The sequence below is a fragment of the Leptonychotes weddellii genome, chromosome 3, assembly GCF_054177405.1.
Source record: "Leptonychotes weddellii isolate Sample4059 chromosome 3, ASM5417740v2, whole genome shotgun sequence".
Classification (NCBI taxonomy): domain Eukaryota; kingdom Metazoa; phylum Chordata; class Mammalia; order Carnivora; family Phocidae; genus Leptonychotes; species Leptonychotes weddellii.
The window spans coordinates 79,728,502-79,742,990 of record NC_138371.1 but is presented as its reverse complement, the minus strand read 5'-3'; the positions used below and the strand labels follow the sequence as shown (position 1 = coordinate 79,742,990).

The 14,489-nt window shown below is 34.7% G+C and overlaps 1 non-coding gene across 1 annotated transcript; it reads left to right on the top strand.

The window, feature by feature from the left end:
* Positions 1 to 5,014: 5,014 nt before the first annotated feature.
* LOC115941748 (U6 spliceosomal RNA) lies at positions 5,015 to 5,118 on the top strand. Its single transcript, XR_004076479.1, has one exon. It is a non-coding gene; the product is annotated as a U6 spliceosomal RNA (small nuclear RNA).
* The last annotated feature ends 9,371 nt before the right edge of the window (positions 5,119 to 14,489 follow it).

Sequence of the window (14,489 nt, the reverse complement as noted above, 5' to 3'; positions counted from 1 at the left end):
AAAAAAAAAAAAAAGTGATGGTACCGTGAGGTGGCACTTTTGAAAGGTGATTAGGTCACGAGGGCAGAGTCATCATGAGGATGAATGGGATTAATTCCTTTATAAAAGAGGCCCCAGCAAGATCCTTCATCCTTTCTGCCATGTGAGGTTATCACTAAAAGAGGGACAGATAGAAAGGAGCCCTCACCAGACCCTGAATCTGCCAGTGCCTTGATCTTGGACTTTGCAAGCTACAGAACTGTGAAAAAATAAATGTTTACTGTTTATGAACCATTCAACCCATTGTATTTTGTCACCGTAGCCCAAACAGACTAAGACAAGGCCATGACACGACATTGAGTTTGGAATTTATACGACTGTTCTATATAGTTTGAAAATGCCTTTTAGTTTTACTACAATTATCTTTAAGATTTTTAAATATGAATTTTATTTTTAAGGGGGTGCCTGGGTGGCTCAGTCAGTTAAGCATCTGCCTTCAGCTCAGGTCATGATCTCAGGATCCTGGGATCAAGCCTCACATCTGCTTCTCCCTTTCCCTCTGCCCCTTTCCTCCCCTCACCCCCGCTCATGCTCTCTCTCTCTCTCTCAAATAAATAAATAAAATATATATTTTTTCTAAAGATTTTATTTATTTATTTGACAGAGAGAGACACAGCGAGAGAGGGAACACAAACAGGGGGAGAGGGAGAAGCAGACTCCCCGCCGAGCAGGGAGCCCAATGCGGGGCTGAATTCCAGGACCCTGAGATCATGACCTAGCCGAAGGCAGACGCTTAACGACTGAGCCACCCAGGCGCCCCAAATAAAATATTTTTAAAAAATGAATTTTATGGGCGCCTGGGTGGCTCAGTCGTTAAGCGTCTGCCTTCGGCTCAGGTCATGATCCCAGGGTCCTGGGATCGAGTCCCACATCGGGCTCCCTGCTCGGCAGGAAGCCTGCTTCTCCCTCTCCCACTCCCCCTGCTTGTGTTCCTGCTCTCGCCGTCTCTCTCTCTGTCAAATAAATAAATAAAATCTTTAAAAAAAAATGAAATTTATTTTTATCTATCTAAGAAATTTTTCCTATTCCTACCGAGAATGCAGATAGACATTCTTTTTAAATTTTTTAATAGTGTTGTTGAGGTGTGATTGATATACACATTTAAAAAACTGCACATATTTAATGTATACAATTTGATGAGTTTGAACATATGAATACACCCATGATACCATAACCATAATTAAGGTAATAAACATATCTATCCTTTCCAGAAGTTTCCTTGTGTCACTTTGCTATTTTTTTTTTTTTCTGGTAAGAAAACTTAACGTGAACTCTTTTCTCTTAACAAATTTTGAAGTGTACCATACTGTAAAGTTAACTATAAGTGCTCTGTTACACAATAGACCATTTGCTGTAACTCTTGTTTGAACTGTATTTTAAAACAAGAACGTGGTTTTTGTCTTTAGATGAATCAAAATATCTTATAAGCATTCAGCCACTCAACAAGTGTCTGCTGAATTCCACATTACCTTATTTATTTATTTTTTTTAGGTTTATGGTAAGCATAGAATGATCAGTGTTCATTACAAGATCTACTAGTATCTCTATAAAACTAGGAGGTCCCTTCTAAATGCACATTTCAACTTGGTTATTCCTGAGATAAGAATAGTGAGATATAGTTGTATGGTTTTCAGATCACGAACATAATCTTAACAGTGCACATCACAGCCTAATCCTGGAGTCAATTAATAAATTGGTTGAAATAGCAGTTTGATTAAAATCTCAGATGTGCTAATTCGCTTTCCTAGTGCCCTTTAATTAAGACTTTAATAGAGTCTGCAATTACCTGCAAATTTTTTCTTTGTCTTAAATATTTGTGCTTTATCCTTAACTTTCAAAGCTCCTTCAACTCACCAAAGCACAAGAACAACTACTCTTAGAAATTGAGTTAAAACAGAGAGAAATTAACAACCTTTTCCTTCAATCAGATGAACAGGACTCTATGATTTTAAAACGCTTATTGAAATTTAAGTTGCAAATGCATATTTTACTTATTGGTGTGCATTTTTGTTGTTTTTGTTTGTTTTGGTTTTTGGTTTGTTGCTGTTTTTGTTATAAAAAAATTACTTTTGGTGAATGTGATAGCATTGTGTGGACATTTTTTTTTTTTTTTTTTGTGTGTGGACATTTTTTAAAAAAGATTTTATTTATTTATTTGAGAGAGAGAACACGGAGAGTGAGGGGGAGAAGCAGACTCCCCACTGAGCAGAGAGCCGGATATGATGCAGGGCTCCATCCCAGAACCCTGAGATCATGACCTGAGCCAAAGGCAGACGCTTAACCGACTAAGCCATCTGGGTGCCCCTGTGGGCATTTCTACTTAAACTATTTTGTTTTTGTATTTAGTTTTAATATAGAATACTTAACACTGAAATTTATGGGTTTTTGTGTTGAAATTGTAACTATGGGAAAATATACAATTTTATATCATCTTGTTTTTAACTACCATTTTGTGAGCTTTTACTCTGCATCAGGCATTGTTCAAACTGCTTCACATAAACTAAAACTATTTATTACTCCAATAATTGAATTCAGTAGATATTGTTGTTACCCACATTTTAAAGATAATAGAATTAAGAATAACAGATTTGAGGTAGGTGGTTCACAGTTACAGGCATGTAAATGGCAGGATTATAACTAAAAGGCAGGTCTATGTGACTCCAGAATTTATACTTACCTATGCTAAGCTTATCTTAATTGTTTGAGTTTATTGAATTGTTATTAACTAACTAGCATTTGAGGGCTCATGTTTAAATTTCTGGTGTATGATATGACATATGTTTCTATCAAATTTCCAAATACAAAGACTAATTTACTGATTACTTCTTTTAAATGGGAAATAACAGTGCATTGGTATTGTTTTGTGGTGAATCATGACTTCACTGTGAAGAAGTGATTATCTCCCAAACCTTTCTTCAAAAATAAACAAATGAGCAAGTAAACAGACCTCAGTCTGAGGCTTTTTTTTTAAATAAGTAGATATTCACATATGAAAATCATTGCAACAAAAAGCCCACTCTGGATTTGACTGCCATCCATAACAACTCCCCTCCCACCCACAAAAATGTTCTTTCAGAGAAGAACTGAGTCTGTTTATAGAAAGTATGTCTAAGACTGATTTGCAAAACAAAAATGCTATAAAAATAGGGGTGCCTGGGTGGCTCAATAGGTTAGCCTCCGACTCTTGGTTTTGGCTCAGGTCATGACCTTAGGGTCTTGAGATTGAGCCCCGCCTTGGACTCCATGCTCAGCACAGAATCTGCTTGGGATTCTTTCCCTCTTCCTATCTCTCCCCCTCTCCCTCCCCCTCTCCCTCCTGCTCTCCCTTCTCCCCCCGCTACCCTCCCTTTCCTCCCACACTCTCTCTCTCAAATAAACAAAATCTTTTTTAAAATGCTGTAAAAATATGCTCTAGGCCACATATTGGAACGTACCAAAGCAATGCAAAAAAAAAGTAGTTCCTAGCTTAGCTTAGAAGTATGCAAACTAATAAAGATGCCAGGTTTGAGGAGTTGCCACTTAAGAAACATTCCAGCATATTCATTGATTCAGAATAGAAAAAGTTTATCTCAAAAAATATATAGACAGTACACTTATAATTGATAATTATAATAGATAATTGATTGAAAAATTGAAGAAATATGCTTGTATGTTTTTAAATCACTAATATAATGTAGGAAATTAGGTTTAAGAAAATATACTAATAGTTCCTGTTACATATACTCTTGAAGTAAGCTCATTGCAACACTGGTACAATCAGAGATTGAAAGGAGTTGAAGAGCAATTACAATCACTTTGTATAGGAAAACATGTTTAAATTCATGTGTTACCATGCTTTTCACAGATATTCATAGTTTTTAAAATTGCAAAATTATATATATATCATATAAAAATTGTAGACCAACTCAAACCCCAACAGCGTTTGCGGGGATGAGGGGTTTGTGGAAGGAATTTTGTTAAATGTTGACAATAAAGAATAAATATTTCCAAATGAATCATGGAACACTACGTCAAAAACTAATGATGTGATGTATGGTGATCAACATAACAATAAAAAATTTTAAAAAATAATGACAAACTGACTAAACCAATAATGTCACATTCCCATAATAGTATCCTAGATCTCTTCAAAATTCACTTCTACAAAAGAAAATTAAACAAGTAATGACATGAAGAAATGCCCTAAAACATTATTAAATGAAAAAGGTGATTACTATAAAAAATAAATAAATAAATATTTCGAAAAAGTACGTAAGAAGAAGTGGCTTGTCTTTCTAGGTATTCAGCTCATACAATAATTTAAGCAATATGGAAATGGGACAAAGATTGAAAAATAAAACAGTGGAAGAAAAATATATATTTCAGAAAAGATCTAGTTTATATGAAAATTAAAAATTTTAATAAAGGAAACATTTACACAATAAAGGAAAGTATAGGCCTTTTAACTTAAATTACTTAGACTATATTTAAATACTCAGGAAAATAAAATGTTAATTCTTATTTTATCTATTAATATTCAAATATAGGTATTTGGGTTAACTACATCTGTTAGAAACAAAATATAGATGAAGCAATTAAGTTTAAAAATTTTTTTGTATTAAATGGTAATATCTGACATTAACCAATGAAATACCTATTATTTAAATATTTTAAGTGCTTTTCTAAAAAAACAATGAGGTTTTTCAGAAAATCTTTGCTATAATGACGAAACTACCTTATAAAGTTATAGTAAAATGCTGGTGCCAGAGCCTCAGAAAATACATATTACCTAATAATTCTCCTAGCCCTGTCTTCTCTTCTCCTGTTTCCTCTTCTACTATTATTTCCCATTTTGATTGTGCAATTCATTGTGGTATATCATTTTATGTCTTTATTATTTCAGGGTCTTTCAACACAAATAACCTGTTCTCTTTTCTTGGAGTACTTTCCATGTAAATAATTCATCACCATATTTATAGTAAATAATAAGAAAGTAGTGCTCAGTTTGGCAGTACATATTCTAAAATTGGAATGATACAGAGATTACCCTGGCCCCTGCGCAAGGATGACATGCAAATTTGTGAAGCATTTAATATTTTTTAGACTTGTCAAATTTTATGTTGTACACCTGAAACTAATGTAACATTGTGTCAACTATCCTTTAATTAAAAAATAATAATAATGAGAAAGTAATGAGATGACATCATATATTTGAAACCATATTTCCATGTTGAGGGGCTATAGACTCAGTGTGATTATAGAAGTAAATACTGACCAAAGAAAGAATTCTTAGAAAATGTTAATTATGGAGGAATTTGTGGATTATCTCCATAGTCTCTAAAAAGAAAATCTATAAATGCCCATCACCCACCATGGCATTTGTTAGAAGGTACTAGCTATTTCACAATAAGCAGGGGGTTTTTTTGTTTTGTTTATTTTATTTTATTTTAATTATTTTATTTTATTATTTATTTGACAGAGAGAGGCACAGCGAGAGAGGGAACACAAGCAGGGGGAGTGGGAGAGGGAGAAACAGGCTTCCCGCGGAGCAGGGAAGCCGATGCGGGGCTCGATCCCAGGACCCTGGGATCATGACCTGAGCTGAAGGCAGACGCTTAACAACTGAGCCACCCAGGCGTCCCAATAAGCAGGGTGTTAACTAATATATATTGATATACTTTTATAATTCTCAGCCTACTTCACATAAAAATAGGCATTTCTACATGTTCTATTATAATTAGGATTTCTTGAATCCCCATTAGTAAAATTACTTGTAGTAAAGTTATAAAATGAAGAAATGGGTAATTAGGTAGCACTGAATCCAGTAGTTAAGACTTAATTTCATTGATAGCAATTTTTAAGTAAGAATAGGCAATAAATTCAGACTCTTCTCTTCCTGATAAGTTTTGTGGGCAGGCTATAAATGCTAAACATCAAAAATGGTATTTTACCGGGAATTAGGGGCAGCACAATACTAGTTGACTGAGCCAAGGAAACACGTTTCTTAGGTAAAAACTCTTTTATGTTTTGTAATATCAGATCTGTGCTAAGGAAGAAATAGCCTAAATTCCTGATAATTATGAAAATTAGAATATTTGGTAGGTGGATAGGGAAGATTAAGAGTTACAAAAACTTTAAAGAAGGATGTTCAGAAACTTTGGAAACACTTTAAGAAGACCAATGCTGAGCTACGTGGAAAGAGCACCTGGAATTGGCAGAAACAAAGGAACTCAACCTGGGGAGGAAAAAGGTGATAGGAACAAAAAGATGTTATTATCTTGTCAAGGTGTACTGACTGATCTCTAAGGGGAGAAACTGTATCTTGATTAATGTAATTAGGTGCCCCCCTCCCCTATAATAAGAACATTGAGCACATCACCTTTAGAAAAGTTGAACTGCTGATGTTGTTCATTCTTTTGTAAAATAGAGATATATCTGGAGCCCAATATCACATGCTTAGCTACCAGCTATGGCAGAGGAATCTGGCTTCCACTCGGGCATAATTAAAAGACTGTACTTTAATTATGTTCTGGTGTGAATGCCACGGTTTCCCTATTTAAGAGAGACACAGGGCAAAAGTTTTCATATCTCCCCTAACTTTTCTTTCCTATTGAGTACAAGAGCAATTGAAATTGACATGTTTACCCTGCCTTGATTCAGCCCTCAGCGTTCTTCATCTGGACTGTTTTAAGAGCTTTCTAACAAGATTCTTTGCTCATGTGATCTGACCACTACCCTTGCACTGTTTTATCTTTCTGAAGCAGAGATCTGACCATGTTACTCTCATAAATAAAATCATTCATTGCCTTTTACTAGCATACATAAAACTCCTGAGCGAAGTCTTCCACAGTCTGTTCGTTTAGCTCTTTACTGCATTTGTACACTGTTGTTCTCCTCTTCTCCATTTGCCTTGTGTTCCTGAAAACCCAGATTTCTTATCTATTGCCAGGAGTCATGCTATTTCCACCACAATGAGAAAGCAGCTACTCCTTACCCTCACTCTTGTCTTGACTTGTTATTCTCAAATGTCCATCTGGTGAACACCAACTCCTTGTGGTCAAGGACTTCATTTAAATGTCGTCTCCTCTGGGGAACATTTGCTGACCTGTCCTAGCAAACTTTGATGTATCCTTCACTCCAATTTTATTCCAGCAGGTATCAGTTTCCCATAATTCCCATGAAAGTAGCTATATAACCACTTTAAAATGAAATGTACCTAGCGGCACCTGGGTGGCTCAGTTGGTTAAAATGAAATGTACCTACAAGACAGAACAGTTTTTTAATTGTTATATTATATGAATAGACCCTAGCATATGCTAAGTTCATATAAATTTGTTGACTGAGTAAATAAATAATACTCAACATTTATGAAACATTTATATTTTTCACATATTATGAAACTACTTTGGACTTCATAAAGTTTTCTAACTTTAATCCTCTGAGTAAATTTCAGCAACAGAATTTTTTTTTAAACAAAACTAAACATTTCTGCTACCCTGCAATTTAACTTTAGTTATATAATTCTACCTACAATTAAATGACCACAATTGTCTACCTATCAAAATATACTTGAGAACCGGCCCTAAAAAACTTCTTTAGCTCAGTTGAAATTTGTTCACAAACTAAAGTTTCTACCTTTAGAGGTAGAGAATAGTTCTTATGCTCATTTTTTTACTTAGAATTCATCTACTCTAAATGCCTACTGCCATCCATCCATCTGGTGATTACTGAGCTACTGATATTTAAAATTAATTTAGTGAAGGATATCAATGTAAAACTCATAATAATTTATGCTTTCAAGGAATTGATAGTTCAGTTAGTATCTTTCCCATTTCATAATTAAAATGAGCAGAAACTAGAGTGGCTCCCCTTTTCATCTCCCTCTCCTCACCATAGGGCCTGCAATTCTTTAAATGTACCCTTGCATGAAAAGCTATTGAAGACCCATATTGTCATGATTGTTTCAGCTTTCACATACTCCACTTTATAAAAATCCCCTTCTTAAAATTAAGCAGCTATAAACCAATATGCTCTTCTAAATGCAAAGCATTTATGCATTTCTCCATTTGAAAATATATAGTGGTTTTTTTTTTATTATTTGTAAAATGTGCTTCAGATATCCCTATGATTTATGTTATTCTTAACTCTTGCCCCTTCCCTAGAGTGTAACTCAGAATGAATACATTTTGTATTAAGGTATCTGTTGCAAATACCACCTTCTATTTCTTGTAATGTAATTTCAATAGGAATTTTTCCCTCTTTTTCCTTTTTCTCTGTGCCTTTTTTTTATACTAGCTAAAAAATTCTTATGATAATCAAATTTTAACCCACATATTGTGTATCCCTCTATATATTGTCTGATTGGTGCAGAATGAAAAATGGAATTATCTCCTCCTCTGCTAGATTTCATGATGCTTGTATTAATTCATCCTATGATTGCAATAGCCTTTTTTTTTTTTTGGCAACCATAATTTCTTATTGGTCCATACATACACATTGGCAGTAAAATAAGACACACTTTTTAAATGAATAATAATTATTTTTGCAATATAAAGATTTTGATTAATCAAGGAAAGCATGCATTATCTCGAGTGTGCTCTGAGAGGTTAACCAAGTAAGTGCTTCCTTTTTAAAATACATTTGTTCAACTATTGATTTATTCATTAGCCATTTTTGAGACATCTATTCTGTGTGCATTGCAGAAAGACTTTTTTCCTAAGTGGTTAGACAGCTAAATCAGGTAATTGAATAAAAATATTTAATTATCCAAGGGAAAGCTTTTATTTTGTTGTATGTTATCTAGATCACTATAAGCAAATAGAATTTTTAGTATTCTGAATAAAAATAGAGTTGCTTGTGTTTAATATGCTATACTTCACATCAATTATTTCTCATGACCTTTGCATTATAGAGAACACTAATGAAGAACTTGTTGCCAAGATGGGAGGCAAAAGGATAGGTCAGGGATTGTAGATTATTGGAAAAGAAACCCATTCGTGTTGCTTACATATTAAAGATAACCTTCCCATACAAGGAAGCAAAAAAAAGTTTTTTTTGAGAACACATCCAATCTTCTGTTCAACTATAAAAAATAGAAATTCACAAACAAGACTGCCTGAGTCTAGCTTTCTGGTTCTACTGTCCACCTTTCTCCCATTCTGATATTTATTAATCTGCTCTAATATCTGTTCCATCTCTATTCATACACTGTAAACTTAACCTGGTTCTTCAGCAATCTCAAAAGTATGACCATATATCTGCAAGCAGGAAATATATGTTAAATGAAAAGACTTTGAGATGGGTCTGAGTTCTGTGATTTGTTTAGTTTACAATTGCACATGGCTTGACCTCAAAAAATATACATTTCTTTATTGGTAAAATTGGGGAATAATGCTAACTCATCAAGTTACTACAAAGTTTAAGTAAACTAAGTAAATACTATATAGTGGTTGATGTTTTAATTATCACTATTATTATCATTCTTAGTATCCAGTATAAGAAGTGCATTTATCCCATTGTCCCCTAATCCTTTGACAATGCCTACCTCATCGATGAACTTTCTTTAACATATAATGTGTACATCTATTGGTTTGTGTCTACCCTGCTCCCATACTTCTCAGGCTAGCATCCCTCTTCTCAGATCTACCATTCCTGCCATTTTTATCAACAACTTTTCTTGAGGATTTGCCATATTCTTATATGCCTGTGGCCATCTGGTCACACTTAGTTTAACAATAGGAATCTTATTTGAGTTTAGCAATTCATCCAAAGCTGTTGTAAATTGTTTTGGATCTTTCAGCTTTTTGATTGTTTTAGTTTGGTTATATGAGTCTAGAAGCATACCTTGCCTAATGAGTATAATTAAGAATTTTACAAATTTTGTTAAATAAATGATTGAACATATTTAAAAATATATAATTAGAAGAACTTGTTTCTGTAAATCTTAGGATCAGGCAGTTGGCTGTGCCTTGTTACCTTTTATTCTTTTATATATTATGCAAATTTTTGTAGCCTTCTTTAGGTAAAAGAATTTAATTTTCTTCTTTACCACAGTAATGTGTGAATCTTAAATTACACTCAAATAAGACTGTTTCTCCAAACTATAAATATTTGAATTTTTAATTAGGCAAGAATGTTATAAAGTGTAAAGACAAGAGATTGAAGACACCGAGAAATATTGAGGTAAAAGGGAATTTCTAAATCTTTGACTTGCAGTCTATTTTACTCAAAAATTTTGACTTTTGTGAGGGGCGCCTGGGTGGCTCAGTTGGTTAAGCATCTGCCTTTGGCTCAGGTCACGATCTCAGGGTCCTGGGATCGAGCCTGGCGGTAGCCTCCCTGCTCAGCAGGGAGTCTGCTTCTCCCTCTCCCTCTGCCCCGCCCACTAATGTTTTCTCTCTCTCTCACAAATAAATAAAATCTTTAAAAAATTTTTGACTTTTGTGCATTTCATTCACAAAAATAAGAAAGGGACTGAGGTCTATAAGAATTCTGAACAAGATTGTGGTTTGACAGTCAATTGATTATGACTGATTGGTGACTTCATCGTTAGTAATTTTATCACTGTTTTCCAGTTCCCACAATCTGCTCGTCCAGCTGTCCAAGGAATGCTGCTGAAGTAGGCTGCCTCCATTCTCTCTCCCATCTGCTGTTTTTATTTTTACACTTTAATTATGAAATTAGGTCCAGAGAAGTGGAAAATTTTGCAATATCCTACAACTACAATAAGTTTTTCATAATCATATGAAAGAGTGGTCAGTCATGTGTTATAAGAACACTGGGCAAAATCTCACATGATCAGGGTTCTTATTCCTGCTTTATTACCAACTAGCTGAATAGCCCTGGTCAAGTATTGTGGAGCTCTCCTTTTCTATGATTCTGTTACTTGAAAGGCCTAGGTTGTTGCAGGTTATTGGTAAAGCAAAATATTAATATTAAATCTTAACAAATTACTTCCATACAGGTCTATTGCTACAAAAACAGATTCTAAAAATCTGTCTTGGGACACCTGGGTGGCTCCGTGGGTTGAGTGGCTGACTCTTGATTTAGGCTCAGGTCATGATCTCAGGGTACTGGGATTGAGCCCTGTATCAGTTTCCATGCTCAGTGGGGAGTCCGCTTCAGGATTCTCTCTCTCCCTCTCTCCTTCCCCTGCTCATATAAATTAATAAATCTTTTTTAAAAATCTGTCTAAGTTTGGAACTGGCACAATGGCAGACATATAGACTGGGTCAGAATAAAGAGCCTAGAAATAAACCCACACATATATTGTCAACTGGTTTTGACAAAGGATGCAATGGGGTAGACTGTGTCTTGGGAACACTGGATATCCACATGCAGAAGAATAAAATTGGACCTATATTTTACACCATATAAAAAAGTCAACTCAAAATAGATTAAAAACTTAAACATAAGAACTGAAATTGTAAAACTCCTAGAAGGAAACCTAAGGGGAAAGCTTCAGGGCTTGGATTTTAGTAATGATTTCTTGGATATGACACCAAAGGACAGGAAACAAAAGTAAAAATAAACAAGTGGACAATAGCAAACTAAAAAAGCTTCTGCACAGTAAAATAAACAATCTTTTGAGTGAAAAAATGACCCATAAAATGGGAAAAATATTTGTAATCCATATATTTGATACGGTTTTATTGTCCAAAATATATAAGGAACTCCTAAACTCAATAGCAAACAAACCAAAACAAGACAACAAATAACTATGAAAAAATGAGAAAAGGACTTGAATAGACATCTCTCCAAAAAGACATACAAGTAGCTAACAGACATATGAAAAGATGCTCCACATCATTAATCAACAGGGGAATGAAAATCAAAATCACAATGAGATATCACCTCACATCTAGGATAGCTATGATAAAAAAAAAAAATTATTGGTGTTTACGTGTAGAAATTGGAACCCTTATACACTGTTGGTGGAAATGTAAAATGGTACAGGTGTTAGAGAAAACAATGTGGAGTTTTCTCAAAAGATTAAAAATAGAGCTACTGTAATCTCACTTTTAGGTATTTATTCAAAAGAGTTGAAATAAGATCTCAAAGAAATATTTCCATCCCCATGTTCATTGCATTATTATTCACAATAGCAAAGATGTAAAGACAACCTAAATGTCCCATCAAGAGATGAAAAGATAAAGAAAATGTGGTATATACATATGATCAGATATTACTGAGTCTTAAAAAAGAAGGAAATCCAGCCAGACATGACACCATGGATGAACCTTGAGAACATTATGCTAAAGGAAGTAAGCCAGTCACAAAAGAACAAATACTGTATCATTCTACTTTATATGAGGTACTTAAAATAATCAAACTAAAAAACAAACAAACAAACAAAAAACAGAGTAGGGGCGCCTGGGTGGCTCAGTAGTTAAGTGGCTGCCTTCGGCTCAGGTTGTGATCCCAGGGTCCTGGAATCGAGCCCCCCATCAGGTTCCCTGCTCAGCGGGGAGTCTGCTCCTCCCTCTCCCTCTGCTGCTCCCCCTGCTTGTGCTCTGTCAAATAAATAAATAAAATCTTAAAAACAAAAAACCAAAGGGTAAAATGATCATTGCCAGGGCCTAGGAGTAGAAAGAAATGGGAAGATGCTATTCAATGGGTATAAAATTTCAGTTATGCAAGATGAATAAATTCTAGAAATCTGCTCAACAATACTTGCCTATAGTTAATAATATTGTACACTAGTTAATAATACTTCAGACTGATTGAAGAAAATTTGTGGTAAGTAGTTTTGGCAAGATTTAACCAAAGCAGAACCAAAAAAGGAGTTTGATGGTTATACTATGGTGATATTGGGTGGCATTTTTTAAAGCTATAAATGCTGGATTCATAGTTACTATGTGACCGGGAACTAAGATTCTTGAAATATGATGAAAGTGATATTACTGGAAGAACATTCAGTATTTGCAAACAAGGTTTGCCTAGTAATTGAAAGTTGGCTATGTATTAAAAAGACTTACCCAGTTTTACCATGAATTTTAGTAGAAGATACAAGCTGTTTGTGCGAAAGTTAAAATGGAATTTATTTTCCAAAATGGAATTTTTAAAAATATCGCCTAGTGAATTAATCTCTGAAAAGCATTATCATATAATATTTACTCTTTCCGGATCAGACCATGTAAATGGCTATGTTTCCTGCCTTTGAGAATCTTTGGGCCTAAAATGGATGACAAAAACAATAAACATAGAAAAGCAGACAAATGAATCTCCACTATATAGAAATTCTGGGAGGCAATGCCTTGAAAGAAGATAAGTTGAAAGAAAATAAATTCAATAAGGAAGGGCTTATATTTTGTAAGTGACCCTATGCAGGAAATTAAATACATGTAAGCAGATATGAGACAAGAATTGGAAATGTTCTTTGGGTATTCCTTTCAACATTCCAAGTGTCTAATGATATTCATTGTAGAGCACTTTCATATCTATTATCCCTCTTTTTAAATCCTTCAAGTATATTAAAAGTTATTTATATATTATACATATTTACAGTCCAACTCCCAAAAGCCAGTCCAACAAAGTTTCTATAGAAATTGAATATCAATTACTTAAACCTGAATAACTGTATGCCAAAAGTTTGTTTCCCTTTACCTTTTTTATTCTCCGGTTCTGTTCTATTAGTTAATTAATTACTTTATTTCTGGAACGTTTGTCTCTAGGCATTTTATTGCATGTATATGCTACTCAGAGTATTTATTCTCGAATTGTAATTAGCATATTCTTACTTCCCCCTTAAATACTTTTCTTTGTAGGTATAGTTTATTTATTCTTTTCCATTAAAGTAACTAGGTCTAAAGTCTTAATGCGCTCTCACATTCAGAGGCAGAATTGCCTTATCCCCTCTCCCACCGACTGCTCCCTGCAGTCTTTCTCTCAAGCTCACACATTTTCTTTAAATCCAACTTTAGCAAGATTTTAAGAAGCCTGGTTTTAGTTTTGATTTCCTTCTTCCTCTTAGATTAGTTACAAAGTTCCACTTCCTCACATGATTCTTTCCTAACCGCTACCAATATAGAAATTGTGCCCACTTCTTTCTTCCTTTAACTTCTTTCTCGTCTTTACAAAACCCTTTTCGAAGATACGTGCTTCCTTGCATTGTAAACTTTGCCTTCAGCAGAGTGTACTCCCTTCACCAGAGGCTCAACAGGAGGAGCGAGAATGAGATACTTACCCTTTAGCCAATGTTATCTTCCTTTTAAATGGTGAAATAGGGGGGCGCCTGGGTGGCTCAGTTGGTTAAGCGGCTGCCTTCGGCTCAGGTCATGATCCTGGAGTCCCGGGATCGAGTCCCGCATCGGGCTCCCTGCTCGGCAGGGAGTCTGCTTCTCCCTCTGACCCTTCTCTCTCTCTCAAATAAATAAATAAAATCTTAAAAAAAAAAAAATGTTGAAATAGGAAGGGTGATCAACTGTAACAGAAGTCTTTTGGTACTGCAGTACCTCATACCTTCCGCGTCA